General features: G+C 36.7%; 1 long non-coding RNA gene across 1 annotated transcript; it reads left to right on the forward strand.

Annotated features, from left to right (window-relative positions):
- The first annotated feature begins 9,492 nt into the window (after positions 1 to 9,492).
- On the forward strand, positions 9,493 to 9,917 carry LOC125782251 (uncharacterized). The gene is made up of 2 exons (XR_007424862.1): positions 9,493 to 9,608; positions 9,695 to 9,917. It is a non-coding gene; the product is annotated as an uncharacterized LOC125782251 (long non-coding RNA).
- Positions 9,918 to 14,754: the final 4,837 nt, after the last annotated feature.

Genomic DNA, 14,754 nt, shown 5'->3' on the forward strand with positions numbered 1-14,754 from the left:
CAGGTGTTGGAAGATAACCTCTGGTAAAGAAAAGCTGCCCCCCCCCCCTTCATAATAAATTGTGCTGCCTGTACAAAGCTTCACCAATTGTCTAAAGAATCCAGGAAAACATTTTTATTTTCATAAATTTGACTGTGGGCTTCCAAAGATTCTCATAAGTGTCTGGCCAGAAATATTAATTTAGTTTTGACTGAATTTATGGAGAATAGTGAATGTGATATTATCAGAGTGTGATAGATCTGAATTTAACAGCCTCACAAATGGGAGAAAGTCAGAAGGTAACATAGACACATAGAAAAAAACACTGTAATCCACCCACTCCACCGTCCACAAACCTGAGTTTACGCCAATTCCCTATGTACAGCTTTAATCTAACAGTAACATTTCCAAAAGCTAAACTAAATGTAGGTTTTCAGTGTAGGAATATTCTAAAATAGAGCCAGCAGTAACCATGTGTGAATCAGATCAATGTGAACATGCGAGCCTTTTCCTGTAGCTGTGGTCAGGCAGCCCTTGAGCCCTTTCAGGGAATTGGTTTGGCAGGGCCGCTGTCAGTCTGTGGTTTGTTCCACGATTGATTTGCGCATAAATGCTTTTAAGATTGCACCAGAGCACCAGTGTTACAGCTGCCCTCATTCTGAGCGCCGCAACCACACAGACTAACAGATACACTGCGGCCTGTGCACTCGGCTCCATCCCACAGAGAGAAAGAGGTGAAAAATATCTGTTCCTGTCACCTGACTACCAGTTCAGCCACACACACACACACACACATACTCGATCCACACGCAAGCTCCCACAGGACTGTGGTAAATCTGGCTTTTAGGAACCAGTGTGGCAGAACATTGAGTCTTGGTGAGCACTTTTAAGCTTTTTAATAGACAGTTTGGGCACCTGAGTTCAACCTGTCTCATCTGCCCAGGCACACTTGCTAAACTTCACTCTAAGACCATTTCCATGTTAAGAGCAGACTCAAGTACAGGACTGACTGACCTGTCCTGCACTCTGAAGTGATTGTCTCCTAAAGAGAAACGATTTGTTGGGACATCAGACTTTGTTCACATAGTATTCCGTTGGGAGTTAAAATGGATAAAAATGCCTGGGTAGTGTCATTTACTCTGTTCAACTTTCCTTTCCAATTTTAAACTGGATTGTGTGAAAGATCATATGTACAAAACTGATCTATCTATTGAATTTACAATATTCAAAATCACTTTACATCAAATTTACAGTCCCTTCACAAATCTGCACAGACATTACGACCTATTTTTTTTTATCTCCAGCTGGTCTATTTCTATACACAGGATCCTTTCACAATAAACAAACTCTTTTTTTTGTGATCAGTTCTTTATACGTATAAATATGCTTCTTATGTACCACTAAGTATTTCACATACACACATAGCAAATGTATAACTTACTATCTCTATAATTGCTTAACCCTAATGTTAATATTAGTAACACCGTCTCTAACGTTGGGTATTCACTGTATGACAAGTTTTGGAACCTTTCTTTAATTTTTACAACATACAACATCACATAAAATTAAAAGTTACCATGGATGACCCTATAAAAAAAGCAGAAAAATGGTTAAAAACACACAAACACACTAACATCAGGTAAAAACTACACCCATAAAATATCTTACCCTATCTTAATCTATCACTAACATAGGATGAAAATCACACGAACGCATGCTTCTAAAAACTATAGATGGGGGGAGAGAATCAACCATACAATTAATGACATCAATGATCATCACCCTAAAGCTCCTCAAAGTCCCATGCATATCAAACAGCAGCAACACAATGAGAAAATCACAAAAAAAATATTGTGTGGGTTAAAATCCCCCGGCGTTAAAGTTCTAGGGCAGGGGTGTCCAAACTACGGCCCGCGGGCCATTTGTGGCCCGTTTCCTTTTTTGGAGCGGCCCTCGAGGTATTTTAGAAATAGAATGAAAGTTGGCCCGCTGTTAAGCAGGTTTTTATAATGTGAGACTCAAAGTTTGAACACTAGGTGTCAGAAACGGGCCAAAGAGTCTAAAAGCGGAGAGAGTGTAAACGGGCCAAAGAGTCTAAAAGCGGAGAGAGTGTTCAGTTGAAGCGCAGAAAAACGGGCCAAAGAGTCTAAAAGCGGAGAGAGTGTTCAGTTGAAGCTCAGAAAAACGGGCCAAAGAGTCTAAAAGTTGCCGTAATTAAGGAGTTTAATATTAAGGGACATCATGAAATGAAACATCAATTTGAAAAATCTTAGTTTACACAACACTGTCAAAGATAAAGATAGTAAGTCAAGTAAAATGGTGTGTAAATGAAAGTAATCAGGAAAAAGTATTATTTAAAGTGGTATATTTCATTATTTGTTTTATTAAAAGAGTCTGTGGCCCGTGACTTCAAATATATTTCTCCTTCTGGCCCCCAACAAAAAAAGTTTGGACACCCCTGTTCTAGGGTTAAGAACACTCCCATAATCCACACAGATATCCCCCATCAACCCACCTAAGATCTTTATCCATATAATTATTTAATTACATACTATTGAAAGCTGCATGCATGTGGACAACAGATATATTTCAATAAGAATGATCTCAAGAAAGGAGTTAGCCCACCTCCACCAATCCAAAGAGTGCCATTAGGAATGCTTATGTATGTAGAGGTTTCCCATATTATGTTAAGAAGCTCAGTTTCCACCAGGGAATTCAAGACAATAGGATTGCATGATCTGGCAGCTTATTTGCATATCCATCTAAAACATTAAATAATTTAGGTCTGCCATCATTAACAAAACTGTCAAAACAAACATAACACAATTTCACCAATGTGTTTAAAAGGCATTACGCTAATTAGCCATCACTTATTTAAAAGCATACAGCTGCTAATTAAATGCATCGTATTTGTATGTTTTATTGTTAATTAAAAGCATTTAATTCATACAGGAGTAAATATCATGTGTAAAGCACACTGATGTCACTTGTGGCGTGCAGTTAGCTGTGATTACTCAGGGGAGCAGTCAGTGCATGGAAACTGTCTCACTCAGAGGCAAAGTAGCTAGATCCAGTAAAACAATACATAAAACATTGAAAGCACAATGCTCTATGATTGTAAAAAAAAAAAAAAAAAAACGTTTATTTACATTTTACAAAATCCAACTACAATTTAAGCAGATACTGAAGTAATAAAAATATTGAACAAAAACATTTTTTTTTATACAAACACAGTGAACATAAAAAAGTAATAATATAGCATACCATAGTAGATTATTTACATTTCTTGCTGTAGATAAAATAATTAAAAACATAAAATTATAATGAGCTTAAAGACCTTGAATATGTGTAATTGCAGGAAACTGCACATTTAAATTAAATACATTTAAATGTATGCTGTGGTGCAGTAAACTTTTAGATAAATCATTTTAAACTGAATAATGTATATAAATTGTCATGTAAGGGTTTTTTTTTTGTTTTAGGACTAGTTTTCCTGACATTATTTTTGTTATTTATTTGCATAATGCCCACCACCCCACAAGTCATCAAGAGTGTGTAGTCTTGCCAACCAGGGCTACCTTCCCTTATGTATTCAGTTAATACTTCAAAAACTGAGCACATCGTCAGTGCGCCTTATAATCCGGTGCACCTTTTGTATGAATTTTACCAGTCAGGTTGTGAGGAGCAGTAAAGCTGCTCTGCTAAAGTGCAGCTTTATAAGGGAGTTTCAGTGAAGTTTCTCCAGCACCAAGGCTGGAGCCTTATTAGCGTTGGTCACTAACCACAGCGCTAGCTCTTTCACCCTTCAGATGTGAGTATATCGGACTGCAGTCTATGTGTTTACTGTGTTAAAACCAGAGATGGAAAGTAATGAATTACATTTACTCACATTACTGTAATTGAATAGATTTTATGAGTAATTTGTAATTTTTAAAGTAGTTTTTAAAATAGGTACTTTCACTTTTACTCAAGTACATTTTGACACAAGTAATTTACTTCACTACATTGAAAAACTCCCCGTTACTGAAAAACATCTGGGGGGATAAAAATGCTTGCGCGTGGAATAACGAGGCAATAACGTCCTCATGCAATGTAAAATGTCTCCCGCCAGACACCTGTCAGCTTTCAAAACTTCCACAGCAAACCTGTGAAAGCATGTGGTAGTGAGTATTTTTATTATTAAACAGTCTGCTTAAATGTTAAAAAATGTAAATAGCAGTTAGCATAGCGATGTCAATTTAAAAAATAATAATGAACTGTAAAACTATTAAAATACGGTTTATATTCACATATATGACCATAACTTTTTAACAGTAAAGAAAAAATGGATCATAGAAACCTATACCACTTGTTCTTAAAAAAGTTTTATGGGGAGGTCTGAACAAATACTGCCTGAAAGATCCAAATTATTATGTGCAATAATAGTTCATTAAAAATATTTAATTTATGATTTGTTGTACTTCTTTACATCAAATAATTAAAAGTAACTATAACTTTTACTCAAAGTACATTTTAAATTGAGTTATTTTTTACTTTTACTCGAGTAGATTTTTAGATGGCTACTTTTACTTTTACTTGAGTTGATTTTTAGCAAAGTAAAGGTACTTTTACTTAATTACAATTTTTCAGCACTTTTTCCACCTCTGGTTAAAACAAGCTACGCAAAACAAACTGCTATCTGATAGTGGCCTGGGTTATTGAAACGCTTAATATACTCCTCGGTCTAGTGCTGTCCGGCGGCATTTACTAGTGATAATCGCTGCTAGCGCTGCTGCTAAATACGCTGCTGCTAAATACGCTGCTGCTAAACGCGCTGTTGAAAATATTGGAAATCTAAGCTTACTGTAAATAAACTGAAGCACTTTACTTCCCCAAATAAACAGTTTTCAAGAGAAACAGCTGTCTATATTACTTTCAGTGCTCGTTTGACTTTAAAAGAAAATTATTTTTTTAAGAATTACAGTTTTGTTTACTTAGGCTTCTTATAATCCAGTGTGCCTAATGTATGAAAAAAACACCAGAAAATAGAAGTTTATTGATAGTGCCCCTTTTAATGCAGTGCACCTTATAGTCCGTAAAATACAGCAATTTGTTTTTTTTTATTTGAAATATCTAATTATTGCTTCTGTATTGAAGGTCAAGTTGTGTTTTTGTTTTATAATACAGCATAAAAAATGACTTGGGAAAATGAATCCAGCATTTACTGCATTACAGTTCGCAACTATCCTGAACTTTCCAACTGCAGTAAAGAAAAAAAGAAAACTTGTTTTTATGCCTACAGCACTATAACTTTTCAGTTAACCATTTTATAAAACATAACTGCCAAGAGAAGGTAGCCCTACTGGGAAAGACTACACACTGATGGTGAGTGAGGGTTGGAGGACATGCCTATTATGGAAAGAATTGATGCCACTAGCATCTTGATTTATCATATTTGCTGTGAAATTTATATTACAAATATAATAATTTAACTTTAATTTGACTTATTAAAAACTATCTTAACATTTGTCAGAACTCAAGAGCTAACAAAAACTGTAGTCTATAATCATGTTGTTAGAAAGGCACAAAAAGAAACCCCATGCCCATGCCTCTCTTCACTGCCTCAATAATTCAGGAGGGCTACATTACCAGTGGGTGGATTAATGGAGGTTTGAGAATTCATAAGGGAGACAGGTTACATGTTCCTTTTGACCAAGTCTGTCTTTTAGTCACTGATGTGTCTGTGGTTACCGACCAACTTTACCTGATCCAATCCAAAGAGTCCCAGAGCTCAGTCTACAGCAGAGTGAACCACTACGGCTCTCAGGAGCTCTTCAATACAACCACAAAAAACAATATATTAGAGAAAACTGTAACTGTGTCATAGTAGAACCTTATGAATCTTATGAGATTCATTCATAAAAAAAAAAAACAATACAGCAGTAAAACAGTAATGTGCAAAAGGTATAATGTTGAAATGTTGGACTTGGATTCAGTTTATTTAGAAGGAAGAAAAAAATGTTATAAAAGATGTTTTTCTCAGCAAATAGAAATCACTTAAACAAAAGTCATGTTACCAGTTACCAGTTGCTCTTACCTAACAAAGAAAAACATTCCAGATAATTAAAAAAATCTTACTTTAACTGGCATTTAAATAATGAGGGACATAATAATCCTTGTATTATATGCTTGAATTAATGTTAAATAAATTATTAATTAATTTAACTATCTATTTGTTTATTTATTTTTATTCTATACATTTTTATTTCATTTTAGTATAATTTTAGTTACTTATTTTTAGTCTTTTTTTTTTATTGTTAATTTTTATTTTTTGTTTGTGTTTATAATTACAATGAATGAATATAATGAATTAGCTTGTCCATTTATCCTTTTACATTTGATTCTTTTAATTGTTTTTGTTTTTTGTGAGTTTTTTAATTTAATCTTTTTAAATCTTAATGCTTTTGCCATTTGCCTTTTTATATTTAAAACTAGTTCCTTCTTTTAGTTCAGCTTGATTAAACTTAATTTCAATTTAATATATTTTTTTCAGTTCCTTCAAGTTGTGAACGCTACACTGAAAATAACATTTATGGTTAATTGATTGATTGAAATGGTATCATACATTTTTTTTGTTGTAGACGCATCATCACTAAATCCCTCTTACCCATAAACATTTATAACACAGACACACAAACACATAAAAACCCACATTAACCCAAAACAAGGATCGTGGTGAATGCAGAGCATGCTGGGAGCAAGGCAAAATCAAAAGGCGGAGCCTCTGAGACAGAATATACTGTGGGGAGTTGATACCATGTGAGCAATAACATCATATCTGTGGATTGTTTAACACTTTGGGTCGTGAGGATAATTCCCAGGGAGTCAATCGATGTTTACACAGTGATTTTAACACTGTGGATTTTTACTGTGGATTTCTCTTATGAATCTTAATAGCATCAGATAATATAAACCCAAAACATATACAGAGTTCTACAGAGATCTATAGATTACTGATTAACTGTAAAGGCTGAACCAATAAAGAGATATTTGTGTACGCTAAACAAAAAACAGCGTTATGTTACAGATTGGAGCTGTGCAGAGGATGAAGTGGTGAAATGTGTAATGCTCTCGATCCCAGACAGATCTAAGAAAGGAGGAAAAATGCAAATAAATAATGCATCATACTTTAAAAAGCTTCCGAGGTTGCCTTGTCTTCTTAAGTGCATCGCATCACACTGAAGTAAAATTGCTCAAAAAGGATGACTACTCAAGAGACCGTTTCCATGGTGATGAAGACTTTTTACATTTCGAATTTACATAAAACTGTTGTTTTTGGAGTGGACTGGCACTTCTTGCCCCGAGTTTCCTGTCTGTAAACTGGGTCAGTCACAATGAAACAAGACTACAAGGCCGTCAGTAAGATTTACTGAGAATTTATATTAACTGAGAGCTTTAAATTGTTATTATTTTCTAAGCTTATTATCTCAGCTGATTGGCTATAAAGGTAACTGTGCTACTATTATATCCAAACTATTTTAAGGTTTATTGTAATATAAAGATTGCAGTTTTTTATTACATACAGCTCATTTTATTACATACAGCAGTGGCTGTCGACGGTGAAGAAGTAACCTGTACACAAAAAAAATGTATATAAAATTAGCAACATCAACAACACACAGGCCTAGATCAAAACCTTAAATCACAGGATGCATTTTTGAGGTAGATGTTTGAGTAAAATTAACATTGTTGTTTTATATAAATACAACAACAAAAAAGATGCAGAGCTTTCAGACCTCAAATAATGCAAAGAAAACAAGTTTTTATTATAAAGTTTTAAGAGTTTAGAAATCAATATTTGTATATTAATAATATTTTTTTAACCCTGGTTTTTAACCACAGTTTTTAAGCAGTTGTTCATTGCAAACAGTCAAGCACACAACATGAGCTAATCATCCAATATATGAGCCACCTGGCCAAACACCTTAATGCCTATAGTTTTTCTTGATAGTTTATACACAAATACTGGTAAGTAGTATTTACCATACACAGTCTGTCACAATTTGATTTATGACCCCTGATTTATGGCTTGATTTATGATCTTTTGATTTATGGCATGCTGACTGACAAGGCTTGGGACATGTCTGATTGACAGGCTGACATGTTTATTACCCCACCAGCAACCCCCACCCTTGTCTTCTGCCGCAGACGTCACCTCACACCCACCCGGATGTAACTTGTTTTACGACCTACACAGGCACCCCTAAACAAACACCATCCATCACTATGTAAATTATCTCACAGTTGTTTGATAAGAGCCCCCCTCAGTGTTAATTGTATGCAAAACAATGCTGTAGCCATGCTGTCTACTATGTATCAGATCTTGTGGTTTGGTGTGTGAGACTTTAAGCTTTGTTTAATTTGAAGACATTTAAAATATATGTTTTATATTATGGGTGTCAATTAAATCATTGTAAATGATCGGACTGTTAAATGTTTTTTTAAAGCTATTGTGTGGTCGTATTTACCACCTAACCAATCTACGCTGGTCTTTTACGTTTAGTCTGTTCATTTTGAGATGTCTTTAAGGCATACATTTCAGAACATTATGTTTTAAATGTAAAGTAAATGTGTGGAATCCTTTTAGTTTTAGTCTGTCCACATTAAGATGTTTTTTTTTTAAGGTCTACATTTTCAGCTTGTTATGTTTTAAATGTGGTTGATGTTAAATGTTTGGATTGTTATTTGTGTAAAACAACACACTTTTACCTAAACACATTAAAAAAGTAAGATACATGTTTAATGTAATCTCTTAAGTATAAATTCTAAACCTGTGAATAAAAATAATCTAATTTTCAGTTTAACAATTTTAAGAATCTGTATCGACACATAATACAACATCTACTAAACCTATTTACATGGTAGTTACGTTTCAAAAGCTACACCACGTCTACGTGGCCTTGTATATAGATGGCTCACAACTCTGTTGGAGGTACCCATTCAGACGCTAGCCTGAAAAAACCACGATGGACGCAAGCTTTCTTGGTAAGCATGACTTTTACAACAAAGTTTTACATACATTCTGTTGTTTGTCATTTAAAAGTGTTACAAATGTATTCTTGCTTAACAGGTATTTTCTTGGTCTAGGAACCTGTGAGCTGGAAACAATCCAAGCCGTTCAAAATATTGAAGGTTTATCTCAACTTTGTGAGTATAAATTATATATGTCTTTTTATTCTTTTTGTTTAGATCTAGACATTCACTAGAAACATTTTCTTACATTTCCACAGAGTCTGTGAACACATCGGCGCATGTGGACCCTCTTGGTAAGTATTTCTAATTTTCAAATTTTTCTAATTTTCTAATTTGTGTTGTTTGTTGCTTGATAGTTACTTATATTATTTCTATAGCAGGTCTAAAACGCTTAGTGGATAGTATCACGCCACCCGGATTCGACAATTTGTACAAACAGCCAAAAAATCCTCAACTACAGGATATAACCAACAACAGCGGATACAGGAGCCTTTAAGCCTTTAAGCCAAACTTAACGAGCAGTCCGGAGGTGTTGCTTGGTAAACGTTGCAACAGGGAACCATCTTCAAGCAGAAAACGCATCAGGCTGGAAGACAGCTGCATACTGTTAGATACAGGTACATACATTTCGGCATACTCTATATTTCAATTTGTCTTTTGTCTTTAAGATTAGCGACTCATATGTAATGTGCTCTATTCACAGATTTGAACAACGCTGGACAGTCTACGAATGGAGAAAGTGTGTTGCGCAATGATGTCCAGGATGTTTTAAACAAGGACGAATGGTCGGAGGATTTGACGGACATCTGGGATCAGAACAGTTTCAGCGAACCAGTCGAAAAAACTGTTGCTGCCGCACCACCGAATGTTGGAATAAACGCTTCGGACAAACACAGAGACACTGACGCAAATGAGTTACGATCAAACCAAGAGCATGAGCATCAAGATCAGGTAGGAACCGATGGTGATTTAAACAGTATTGGCGAGGTTTTAACTGTTCTAAGACAGCTTTCTGAAGAAAACAGAAAAATATTGCTAGATAACAAAACAATCACAGAATCAAACAGAAAACTAACAGAAGCTTGTATTAAATCTTCCCAAGACAACGAAAGGTTGTCACAGTTAAATGCAAAGATATCTCAAGAAAATTTGAACAATTTAATTGAGCTACGTAGACAATCTGCCGTTAACCGTAGACATGAAAATGTGTCAAAAGATCAATTCAAATCTTTAATACAAATAATGTTTAAAATGCAAAAGGCGTTAGAGATAAAATTATCGCCATTTCTGCCTGTTGCGGGGCCATCCTCTCTCATCCTCTCGGCTGGTGTTTTTCCACATTGTTACAGAAATCAACATTTTCACATATTTTCAAATGTATATTTACATCTAAAACAAGCAATCAGACAAATATGGCATCTAAAAGATTTTGGGGGTCAGACAACAACCCGTGTGTTAGAGATGAATATGATTCATTGAACCAGTTGTCTTTTGATGAACAATTGCAGCGTCTAAGCGAAATGTATGAGACGAATGTTAACCCTAATGTTCAGCAAAACATTGATACACAACACTTTGGCTACCATTATGTTTTGTCTAATCATTTAACCATTGACGAACAAATGCGGTATCTAAGTAATACGTATGATACACCTATTAACGATCCAAGTAATAACCGACAAGTAACATTCACACAGGGTAATGCAGATGTTGACTTGTTTAGAAATCGTACCACACAAGCCCCGCCATCAAAGCGTTGTAGGTTTGGTGATAGTTGGCAGACAGATGTTTTGGAACAGATGTCGCACAGTGAGCAGTTGTCTTTTCTACAGGACAATGTCAACCTTGTTTTAGAATCTGTAGAGAGGGATACACAAAACTGTCTACAAACTATTCATACAGATCAGGCAGGTGGTGGTACACATGAAAATAGACATCCGCCACTCGATCCGACAGCATCCAACTTTGGTTTATCTGACAGCGATATTGCGGGGTTAGTGAGAAATGGTGGTGTTTTAGTATTTTGGTTTAATAGTATTGTGTTACACAGGTCATTGAATTTACGTCATGCGCCATCTACAGACATGGGTTCGTACGCTACTTATGTGCACAATGTGTTATCGCAAATAGTGTCATTCTCCAGAGTGTTGGCTGGTGATGGCGGTGTTATTGACATTACCCTTAGAGGCCATAGTTTAACATCTGATGTGAACGCTGTATTGTCTTCCAGAGATGGTTATAATGTGAACAGGTTTTTGGATGCTATTGAAAGGGTTGTGCAAAGTAACAATAGTATTAAAACAGACAATAGTTTGGTGTTGACTGTCTCGATAGCCATGGTTAAAAATGGAGGTGCACGACGTAGGGTGCGTGACCTTGCACACAATCAGGTGATTGACTGGAACAGAATGAACCTTTTTTGTCCAACAAACACCTCAAACAAACTGTGTTTTGCAATCTGTATCGCACATTTTTTAAATCCATCTACGCCACACAACGCATTAGAAACCATAGCAGAACAGATTCAGACAGATGTTGGCTACACGAGTGACCATAAAGTTGGTTTTAATGACATCAGTAGTTTTGAATACAAGTGAGGCGTTAAAGTAGTTGTTTTCCACAAAGGCTGTTCTGGCAATCTAGAGAAATATCAAACAAAAGACAAACCACACCCAAAGACTGTGTTTCTGTATCTTCACGACAACCATTATTACATGATCAAAAATTTGAAAGCGTTCATTGGCACACCGTATGTTTGCGTGTTTTGCTATAAGGGTTACACTAGTGCCAGAGATCACAGCTGTAAATACAGCTGTGATGTGTGTCATGATGTCTCCTGCCACAAGAAAACCCGCCGACCCAAATACTGTGACGATTGTTTGCGCTATTGTAAGTCTGATTACTGTTATGACAAGCATAAGGAACAGAAACAACAGCCGACTACAGGTTTGATGGCCGCCCCGTGTGATCTGACCAAATTCTGTAAAAAATGAGGTCTCGTTATAATATTTGTTTAGCAAAGCCAAAACCACACAAGTGTTTCTCAGGGCGTTGTTTTCACTGTCAGGAGGAATTGATATCAGACACCACACACGAATGTTACATACAACCAATCAAATTAAAAGAACCAAGTAGTTCATACATATTTTTTGATTTTGAGACTCGGTTTGAAAACGGCAAGCATGAAGCAAATTTTGTCTGTTCAATCACATTTGATGGTAGAGAGTTCACGGCTGAGGGTCCTGATTGTGAAGAACAACTCATCAAAGAGTTTAGACGACCCAAATATAAGGGGTACACATGGTTGGCGCACAACGCTGCGGGGTTTGACAACTTCCTATTATTGGAATATTTTTCTAAAGTAGGCATAGCAGTCAAAATCACAATGATGGGGTGTAGGTTGATATGCATGTATGACGATGTATACAGACAGCGCTACATAGACTCCTACTCGTTCATTCCAATGCGATTGGCTAAAACAGCATCAGCTTTAAACCTGACATGTGATGAGAAAGGGCATTTTCCACACAAATTTAATTTAAGACAAAACGAAAATTATGTGGGTCCATACCCCGACAAGAGTTTTTACGGCTATGACACAATGAGTGACAAAGACAAACAACAGTTTGACGAGTGGTACAACACGGTCTCTGGTGGTGTGTTTGACTTCAAAAAGGAACTCTATGTTTATGGTAGAAATGACGTTGTTTTGCTACGTGAGGCATGTATTAAGTACCGTGACGAGTTCATTCAATGCACACAACTAGATCCATTTAATTACACAACACTAGCATCATGTTGTATGGCCGTGTACAAGACACATTTCTTACCAAAGGACACACTAGCACTCACACACAACGATGCATATGTCACCCAACACAAGACATTCTCTAATGTCTCCATTGAATGGCTTGAGTATGTCAGGAGTACAAGAGATGTTGATGTGCACCATGCCCTAACTCACGGAGAAGTGAAGTTTGGTGCATATTATGTGGATGGTTATTATGAAAAGGATGGTATACGTAAGGCTTTGGAATTTAATGGTTGCATGCACCATGGTCATGAGTGTCGTTACAGACCAAACCAAGCCCATCCTATGTCAAAGGTGCTATACGGCGAGTTGCGAAAGCAGTTTGACATCAAGGTTGAGACACTAGTTCAAACGTACGGTCTAGATGTTGAAGTGATGTGGGAATGTCAGTGGTCGACGGCTAAGAGGCTAGATTCGGGTGTTGCTGCATTTATGTCAAATTACACCGTTCCTGAAAGGTTGAAACCAAGAGACGCACTCTTTGGTGGTAGCACCAACGCATATAAATTGCATTACAAAACAAAGGAGGGTGAAAAAATTAGATATCTGGATTTCACCAGTTTGCACCCATTTTGTCAAGCTAGAAAGAAATACCCCGTAGGTCACCCGCAAATAATTTTCCAAAATTTCCGCCCTCTTGAGGAATACTATGGTCTAGTCAAAGCGACAGTACAGCCACCAAGAAAACTCCTCCACCCTGTTTTACCATACCGTTGCAATGGCAAGTTAATGTTTCCACTTTGTCGCACTAATGTTTCCACTTTGTCGCACTTGCGCCGAGCAAGAAAATCAGCTGCAAAGCTGTACACATAGTGATAAAGATAGATCCATCACAGGGACATAGCATCGAACTGATGAAGGCCGTTGAGAAAGGGTATGTGGTGACAAAAATCCTCGAGGTTTGGCATTTTCCAGACAGTTCAGAAACATTGTTTTGTGAGTATGTAAAAACCTTTCTGCAGTACAAACAGGAGGCAAGCGGTTATCCCGCAAATGCCGTCACAGAGGAGGAAAGGGTAGAGTACATCAGGGATTATTTTGAAAAGGAGAAAATTAAACTGAATCCAGACAAAATATGTCTCAACCAAGCACGTCGATCTATTAACAAACTGTTGTTGAATAGCTTGTGGGGTCGTTTTTCCATGAGGGAAAATTTGCCTGTGTCAGAGATGTTGACAGATCCCGAACAGTTTTCACAACACATATTTGGTGACGGGTATGATGTTAAACACTTCTCATTTGTTTCTGATACAACAGCGTTGATCCAGTGGTGTTACTCTGCCGGAGACAGTTGCCCGACCCGTGACATTAATGTGTTTTTAGGGCATTTACAACAGCGCATGCACGCCTAGAACTGTTTGATCTAATGGACCGATTAGGTGACAGACTTTTGTACAGTGATACTGACAGCGTAATTTTTGTTTCTCGTGAAGGTGATTGGGAACCACCTCTAGGGCCTTTCTTAGGCGATTTGACAGACGAGATTGGAGACGGTGGCTACATTACAGAGTTCTGTTCAGGCGGCCCCAAAACCTATGGTTATCGTACATCAGATGGAAAAACATGTATGAAGGCTAAAGGTATCACACTAAATTCTGACAATTCAAAAGTCATTCGGCTCGACACATTGGTTGATCTTGTTGATCATTACGTTGTACATCGCGACAGTTCCCGTCACATACTCGCTCGCGCAGACGGCATTGTTAGAAATAAAAAGAACCTTACACTGAAAAACAAGTCCGTGGTGAAGCGTTTTAAAGTCGTCTACAACAAACGGGTTCTGTTGTCTGATTTTTCAACACTTCCATATGGCTACTAAAGATGCCCACGAATTTCGTGGTGTGCGAGAGGTTGATGGGTTTGATTTCAGATTACAACACCCTTTTTCTTGTGTAATAAGCGGGCCGTCAAATTTTGGAAAGACCTTTTTTGTTAAACAACTGCTTGAACGT

This window comes from Astyanax mexicanus, chromosome 16 (genome assembly GCF_023375975.1).
Source record: "Astyanax mexicanus isolate ESR-SI-001 chromosome 16, AstMex3_surface, whole genome shotgun sequence".
In the NCBI taxonomy this organism is placed as follows: domain Eukaryota; kingdom Metazoa; phylum Chordata; class Actinopteri; order Characiformes; family Acestrorhamphidae; genus Astyanax; species Astyanax mexicanus.